Below are 8,671 nucleotides of genomic sequence, written 5' to 3'. Positions count from 1 at the left end.
TACCTGGGACTAACCGGTGCACCACCCCTGACTGCTGAAAGTTCTGGTTCCCGGGTTTTCAGCACCACTTGTCGCGACCCCTTGCCCGCAAGGAAGACACAACTCAGGAATCTTCTTTCAGAAGTTTATTCAGGCCTTGATTAAAGTATTGTCGCGACCCCTTGCCCGCAAGGAAGACGCAACTCAGGAATCTTCTTTCAGCAGTTTATTCAGGCCTTGATTTAAGTATCTCTTAGTGACTCACTTTCTTTCTTCTTCCTTCCTCTGAGGGCCCAAGCACAGCCTAATAAAGCCTCCCACGTACCAATCTTAAGCTGCCGCGTGGGTCTTTCTTATAGGGTGGCAAGAGATAGCGTGCCAACTCTCCACAAAGGAATTTGATTTATCACAGGCCACAGTGGAAGCCGGCGCCATCTTCTAATGGCGGCCACAATTTACAACAATGGCTTACTACAGTTCCCCCTTCTAATTTATAAAACAATGCAGGCGAAAGTAGAGGTCCTATCCTACTGTGCAGAAGTGGCTGCAATGTATGGTTCAGTCCTAAGGAGGGCCCTTCCCCAGACCTGACCCCATATCAGCCGACGCCTTTTTTCGTAGGGCGGGGGTGTGGACGTCAAACCCGCATGCAATAGGACATGCTTTCCTTGAGGTCCGTTGAAGGATCACTCAAGTGCAGTGCTTTGCCTCGCATCCTGCATCGTGATGAAGGTGGACGAAGGGGGACAGCTGAGGCTGAACTGTGGCTGTACACAATGACAAACGAGTTGACAGCACCCTGAAAGAAAGGCACGGACTTTAAGGTGATAGAGAAGCATTAGTGTGGAAACCCACCTGCGTGCAATGGCAGCAAGACCGGCAGAGTGCAAGGGCTTTCCAACACCAAGAGAATAATGAGGAAAGACATGCCGATCCCAGTGCAATGTTATAACAACTTGGGGTGCAACGGCCATGTCAAAGATTTACTGTTTAAGCTGCGCAAGCCAGACTTGAGGTGAATTGCCACTTTCTAAAGCTGCAAGAGCTTGGATGATCATAGCCTTATCGTGAGCATTGCGGGCCTTGAGGCGACAGAGAAACCACAAACAGAGAAACATACCAAAGCAACACATTGCACCAAAAATGCCTACCCCCACCCACTCTTTAAAAAAGGAAAAAGCAGAAGATATCCAATCGGTGAATTGACCCAAAGTCACGGGATCAACACGGGTGTTATTCAAGACAGCTATCTGGGTTAGTTGAGACTGGATCATGTCTTCCGCTTCCATGGACCAATTTCCAGCCAAATATTCGCCAATGATGCGGGAAGCATTCCTGGAATCATTAAATCTGACAGAGGTTATGCATAAATGTGCACGTTGGTCAACACAACCCAAAAGTACTAAGTCAGCCAATTCTTCTACCTGAGCTTGGAGTAAATCTATTCTTTGGTTGGCAGCTAAAATCCCTGACAAAATATGTTGATTAATTGTATTTTGGGATTCAAGTATAGTGGAAGTTTGTTGGACAACTTGATTAATGGTGGCAGCAGTTTGTACTTGATTGGCCATAGCCATTCCGGCTGTAATCGCTGCAGCAGCAGATATCGCCACGGCTGTCACTATAGCCGCTGTGATCCCAAAATCTCTGCGGACTCTAAGTAGCTCAACAATAGGGAATTTATCAGGATCCGCAGTGACCGGGATTGGGACAAAAGTTGGAATTTTCATAACCACTGCTACAGTCCAGGAACCATTCCAACACTCAGATAAGAGACAGGTAGTATGAGAACAATCCAGCATCTCCGATGAGGTGGCCTCAGCCAAAAGGAATAAGAAAGGGGATTGGACACAGACCATTGCAGGAGGCAATGCGGCATTATACAACAGAGAGTTGAATGAAACAGATGTAAGTCTATTACCTTGTTCACTTTCCCTAACAGTACCAGAAATATTAGCCAGCCAACTTTTGGCTCCTAGCAACTGAGCCAATGTAGAAATATCGGCTGAAGCCCCCTTTTCATTGGAAATCAGCCACTGAAACCAGGACCAACCTACTCCTGTAGAGGAGCTGGCACTATTGTTAAAGTTATAAACATACCTCTTAAGAGAGGGGGAAAGAGAGAAACCTTTAGCAACCTGATGTTTCTCCCAAGAATGATCCTGACAAGGCGTAAATGTTGGGGGGAAACCAAGATTAGGGGAACAGTAAGGAGAGGCCTTGAAATGAGTGGCATTATAAATACTACTAGAAGAAGGAGGCATTGGGATTAGCACCTCGGAGATAATAGCCCAGGTAGTTATGTTAAGAGCAGAGCTGCTGTTTGCGGGGGTCCCTGAGCCTGATTGCTTCCCTGAAGCTACTTTGCTCAATACATCACTGATAATGCTTCCTGAGACCTGATTGGACCGCAATGGTTCCTCCCAGTTAGTCAAATTTTTGGTCTTAAGGCTAATGCAATTAGCGTTTTTAAGGCTGAAACAAAAAACTCCTGTAAGATTAACTTGAGATTGATTAAAAATTCTCTCCATGTCCCCTCTAGGAGAGGCACAGGGAGCAGACATCTCACATGAGGTAGAAAAAAGAGTGGGGAGGACATTAGAATTACCATGAACCGGCATCGGCATTGGCCATGCCCGTGCCACTGCCCACCACTGCATTGGTGTCGCCTGTGCCATCGGCACCAGCACCAGAGCCAGAGCACTTAGCAGAATGAAGATCTTCATCACAGGATTGTTGTGGTATCTCTTGTTGCTGGTCAGTTGATGTCGAGACTCTTCTTGTCAAGCGTTCAGGGACCCACAACGGTTCCGTACGATCCTGGGGAAAAACACATACAGATCCTCGTGCCCATGTCAGCACGGGGTCAGGGCCATTCCATTGGCCCGTGAGAACATCCTTCCACTTAACATAGCCAATCACAGAGGGCTGAGGGGACACATGTCTATCGGCCGCAGAGCGACGATGAATATCCAAATTCAAAAAATTAATGGTAAAGAGAGCTAAGGACAGGCGTTCTTTAGGAGTGTGTTCAGCTCCTATTCCCCCTTTTTGTTTTTGTAAAGTTTCCTTTAAGGTGCGATGAGCACGCTCAACAATGCCTTGTCCTTGAGGATTATAAGGCAAACCATGAGTAAGTTGTACTCCCATAGTAGAACAAAAAGCTGTAAATTGTCTGCCAGTATAAGCAGGTCCATTATCAGTCTTAAGGGATGCAGGTGCACCCCATGCTGCCCATGCCTCTAAACAGTGAGTAATGACATTACGTGCCTTTTCTCCCGATAAAGCAGAAGCATGGATAATTCCAGAGCACGTATCAACGGAAACATGCACATACTTAAGGTTACCAAAGTCAGGTATATGTGTCACATCCATTTGCCAAACAACCAATGGCTTTAATCCCCGTGGGTTTACTCCATAATTAGGGGGATGAAGAAATGTGACACAATGGGGACATTGCAATACTATCTGCCGAGCATCCGCTCTTGAAGTGGAAAAACGCCTGCGCAGCGTTAATGCATTAACATGGAAGTTTTGGTGAAACAACTTAGCCCTCTCTAAGGAGGAAGCCAAGCATATCAATTGACCTCTAGTGGCTAAGTCCGCACAGGCATTACCTTGGGATAACGGACCAGGAAGAGAGGTGTGAGCCCTGATGTGCATTGGATAAAAAGAAGCAGTGCGGTTAGAGATAAGCTGTTGAAGCTGAGTAAAGTAAACAGACACATTGTGGGCATCACTAATAGTTCCCACGGCCTCCAGGACTTTTAGTGCTTGTACCACATAACTGGAGTCCGAAATAAGATTAAAAGGAAAAGAACACTGTTTAAAAACTTCAATAACAATTTGTAGTTCTACCCATTGTGGATTTCCAGGAGCAAATTGATGCTGGATAGGGGGAGAGTCATTAATTACGTAGGCTCCCATTCCAGACTTGGAACCATCAGTAAAAATGTTAACAGCCCCCTCGATGTTTGGGCATGGAAAGCTCTCCTCGAAACACCCCCACCGTACGGCGGCGGGTCCGGAGGATTTTTTTTTTTTTTTTTTTTTTTTTTCTTCTGAGCTCCTGTTTATTTTTGTTTCCTTCTCCCATAGTTAAACTCCCTAGCTGCCAAGACAGTCTCCCGAGCTCCTGCTGTTCATCCTCCTCCTCTTCTGACCCACTTTTGCATGGGAGTGTGCGCAGTGTACTGAGATCTGGATACAAGCGTTTCCTCCCCCGTTTCTCGCTCTGCACATTCCCCTCCTCCTGAAATATTTCACTCCGTGCCAGAGACAATCGCCTCCTCCCCTGTTTCTCGCTTCGCACACTGCCATCCTCCTGAAATACGTCACTGCCTGCCGGAGATAATTGTTTCCTCCCCTGTTTCTCGCTCCGCACACTCCCACCCTCCTGAAATACCTCACTGCCTGCCATTTCTGATTTTTCTTCATGTAGCTGCTTTAAAACTTCTTGTCCTTTAGTAAGTGCTTCCTGACATCTGCTATCTGTGAGGCAACTACGAATCATCTTCCAAAGGGGTATCACCCCACCCTCTAATATGCCCTGCTCAGAAGCAAAGTCAAGGTCTGTGCCTAACTTATCCCAGCTAGGCAGAGTAAAGCTGCCCCAGAACGGAAACCACGATGCAGCAATATCTGTCTTCTGTAAAAATCTCTGTAAAGTACTACGTTTCACTTCTAGGCCCTTGGAATGTAACAGGTTATCTAGGGCCAGGAGAAGCGGACTTGAAGATACGGCACCCATAACACAATAAAAGACACACAACAAACAAGAGTGAAAGTAAGAGCAAAAGTACACAGTGCAGCTGCAATAAGATTTAATGCTCTCTCTGGCTTTACAGAGGAGCTGCCGCCTTGACAGCGGGTCCTAAATCACCTAGGACTAATCTCCGCTTTAACCGGGGTCCCAATTAACCTGGGACTAATCTCCGCTTTGATGCGGGTCCTACTTATCTAGGACTGATCTTCCGCTTTACCTGCGGGTCCCACCTTACCTGGGACTAATTGGTGCACCACCCCTGACTGCTGAAAGTTCTGGTTCCCGGGTCTCTCGGCACCACTTGTCGCGACCCCTTGCCCGCAAGGAAGACGCAACTCAGGAATCTTCTTTCAGCAGTTTATTCAGGCCTTGATTTAAGTATCTCTTAGTGACTCACTTTCTTTCTTCTTCCTTCCTCTGAGGGCCCAAGCACAGCCTAATAAAGCCTCCCACGTACCAATCATAAGCTGCCGCGTGGGTCTTTCTTATAGGGTGGCAAGAGATAGCGTGCCAACTCTCCACAAAGGAATTTGATTTATCACAGGCCACAGTGGAAGCCGGCGCCATCTTCTAATGGCGGCCACAATTTACAACAATGGCTTACTACAAAGTATCTTTTTGTGACCTCCCTCTCTCTCTTCCCCCGAGCGCCCAAGCACAGCCTAATAAAGCCTCCCACGTACCAATCTTAAGCCGCCGCGTGGATCTTTCTTATAGGGTGGCAAGGGATAGCGTGCCAACTCTCCACAAAAGAATTTGTTTATCACAGGCCACAGTGGAAGCCGGCGCCATCTTCTAATGGCGGCCACAATCTACAACAATGGCTTACCACAGAAGTGTGTCTTCAGCTTTGTCTTATGCAACAATTTTATCAGTGAACTCGATAGGAAGGTAAATGCTTTGATTAAAACATGTGCAGATTACAAAATCTGGATGGGGCATAGAATATAATCATTGATAGAATAAGGTCCCAAGTATCATTAAAAGTAATTCCAGGATGAATTAAAGCCAAACAAAAGGTAGCCTATGTAAAATAGTATAAATTTGTATACCTATTATCAGAAAACTGAACTATTTAAACTTAAATGGAATAAATATTACACTTGATGTATATTGATATGGGATTTTTTTCTGACTCTAACCCTCATTTGAAATAGTAACTCTTAAGTACAGAATTACTAAAATAGCTGTAGAGTTTAATAATAATAACCTAGGGTCTAAAATGTGGGATTTTCTGATAAATAACATATGGCATGTAAGGGAAAAAATGTCAAGGATGAACACACTATCATTGGCCCAAGATGCGGAGAGTGGTGGATACCATTTACTGAAATAGAGAAAACTGTGTTAGAAAAATCTGCAGAATGAAGGAAGTTAGGAATCAAGAGCAAGAGCTGGGATTTGGGCAATGTGAAGTATTAGTAGAGGGTTTGAATAAGCACTGAGATATGTGCATCTGGGATTTAAAGGAGAAGTGAATACTAAATCTTCAGTATATTTCATTGGTTCTCCAGCAGGGGTGTTTTTCCGTCTATTTCCTCTTTTCCCCAAAAACATTATCTAATGTCTGAAAATATTTTTGATTGTCACCTGTGTGTGTGTGTGTGTGTGTGTGTGTGTGTAGTTGCTACTGGGATCTAGTGGCTGAATGCCAAGGATTTGCTACATATCCTACAATGCTTAAGAGCCCTTCACAACAAATAATTATCAGGTCTAGAATCTCAGCAGTGCTCAATTTTGTGTATATAAAGCAATCATATTGGGAGAAGCTTTAGATAGAAAAGAAAAAAGATAGGGTCAATGAGGAGGAACCAGTAAAGAGAAGCAAACATGTAAGGAATGGCCTGGTGGGTTATTTGGTAGCCAACTGAAAAATGTTTGAAGAAGAGAAACTGATCAATTGTGCCAGGGTGGTATAGGTATAAATGGAAGAACACCAATTTTTTCATTGTGGAAGTCTGTTGATTTTGACAGGAGCTGCTTTGGAAAATGGAGACAGTAGCTTAAATGAAATGATTTTAGGATATAATGGGAGGAAAGGAAATGGAAACAAGCTTTTAAACAACTTTTTGGGTTTTTCTAGAAAAATCAGCTACTAAATGCTAATGGGAATTTTCCATTGGGAAGAGAGAAAGTGATGATCCAGCAGAGGGAGGACATAATTTTAGGAGCAATAATTGTTTTGAGGGATGCATCTGGTATAATGTCAATTTATTGACTATAAATTGAAGCATGGAGAGTTCATTTATAAGACACGTTAGAGATAAAAATGAAAGTGACACTATGATAAAGAAAGTTTCTGATTGCTCCTACTTTTTAAAGAAAAATAGACAAGTTGTCAACTGAGAGTAAGAAGGAATGAGGATTACAGAAAATGGAGATTACAGAAAAGGGGAGAGAAAAGGAGACAGTGACTGGCATATAAATGGATTGACAGGTATCACTAAGGACCCATCTTAGCTTCGTAGTCATGGATTTAAAATGGGACCAGTGTGGTATAAATTTGCTCCCAAGATGTAGGCTCTGTATTCACCCTACTGATTGTTTCTTTTGCTGAGAGGAAGCTTTTCAGTTTGAATCCTTCCCACTTGATGATTCTTTATTTTAATTCTTGTGCTATAGGAATCTTATTAAGAAAGTCGAGGCCTAATCCAACATGATGGAGATTTGGGCCTACTTTTTCTTCTTGTAGGCCCAGTGTCTCTGGTTTATTTCCCAGGCCCTTGGTCCACTTTGAGTTGAGTTTTGTGTATGGTGAGAGATAGGAGTATAATTTCATTGTGTTGCATATGGATTTCCTTTTTTCTCAGCACCATTTGTTGAAGAGGCTATCTTTTCTCCAATATATGTTTTTAGTGCTTTTGTCTTAGATAAGATAACTGTAATTGTGTGGATTTATTCATCATTAAAAGAGAATAAAATCATGACAGACTTTTCAAAATTCACACATATATTAAGAACATCATTGATAAGAGTCTGTAAGTTCTCAACTTACATTTTTAAAAAGAATTTCTCATTACTAGCGATGCTTCAGAATCAGTTTTTATGAAATTGATGAATTTCTCATGTCAATATTAAAATAACATTATTAAGCAGTAATTTGTTGCCAGAGTCTACCTTACAAATATAATTTTGAAGGTTTGCGTAAAATGATTTATGATGATGTGCCACACTACTCTGTCACACCCTTTCTCATGGATATTTCAATTATCTCCAGTTTTCTCCCATTATTAACAATATTGAGCTAGATAGATAGCCTTGTTGTAAATCTTTGGTTATGGCTTTATTCTTGCCCCTTAGGATAAGTTTCAAGAAGTGGAATTACACACTTTAGATAACCCAGTTTCTTTTATGACTTCCTGCCTTTTGCTGAATTAGTTGTACATTGAAACCCTTATAAACGGTTCGTGTAAGTGCCCATTCCTTCCAAGTATCATTGCTCTAAATTCATTAGTGAATTTCACAGCAATTTTGACAAGTGGACCAGTGCATTCTCTCCATGCCCAGGAGATGTCTGTGGTCTCAGTTTGCCAACTCCCAGATCTTCAGCAGCTGCCCCATCTCTGTCTTCTGTCTCTGTCTCTGGACACAAATCTGGCCTCAAAATAGACTCCGAACCTGAGCCAGTTTTTCAAAAACAGGTTTGACTCTACTTAAATCCCCCAGAGCCTGCACCCAGACAGCAGAACCTAGTCTGGGGCACGAGACCTAAGGGCTCCACCTGCTTCAGCCCAGAAGCTCCCTGCTTCCCTTGGTGCCCACCCCCTTCCCTAGTGTCTCTGCTGGGCTACCCCATCACTACCCAGCACCCATTCATCTGTGATACCAGCTTGGGCATCAACCCACAGAGGGAGCACACCTTCTCTAACTCTGTGGCTCCTAGAAAGGACCACAAGTCTGTCCCCCATGACTAGACAGGTCCCTTAG

The sequence above is a fragment of the Callospermophilus lateralis genome, chromosome 1 (genome assembly GCF_048772815.1).
Source record: "Callospermophilus lateralis isolate mCalLat2 chromosome 1, mCalLat2.hap1, whole genome shotgun sequence".
Classification (NCBI taxonomy): Eukaryota; Metazoa; Chordata; class Mammalia; order Rodentia; family Sciuridae; genus Callospermophilus; species Callospermophilus lateralis.
The sequence above is the reverse complement of the archived record's forward strand: the minus strand, read 5'-3'. Positions refer to the sequence as shown.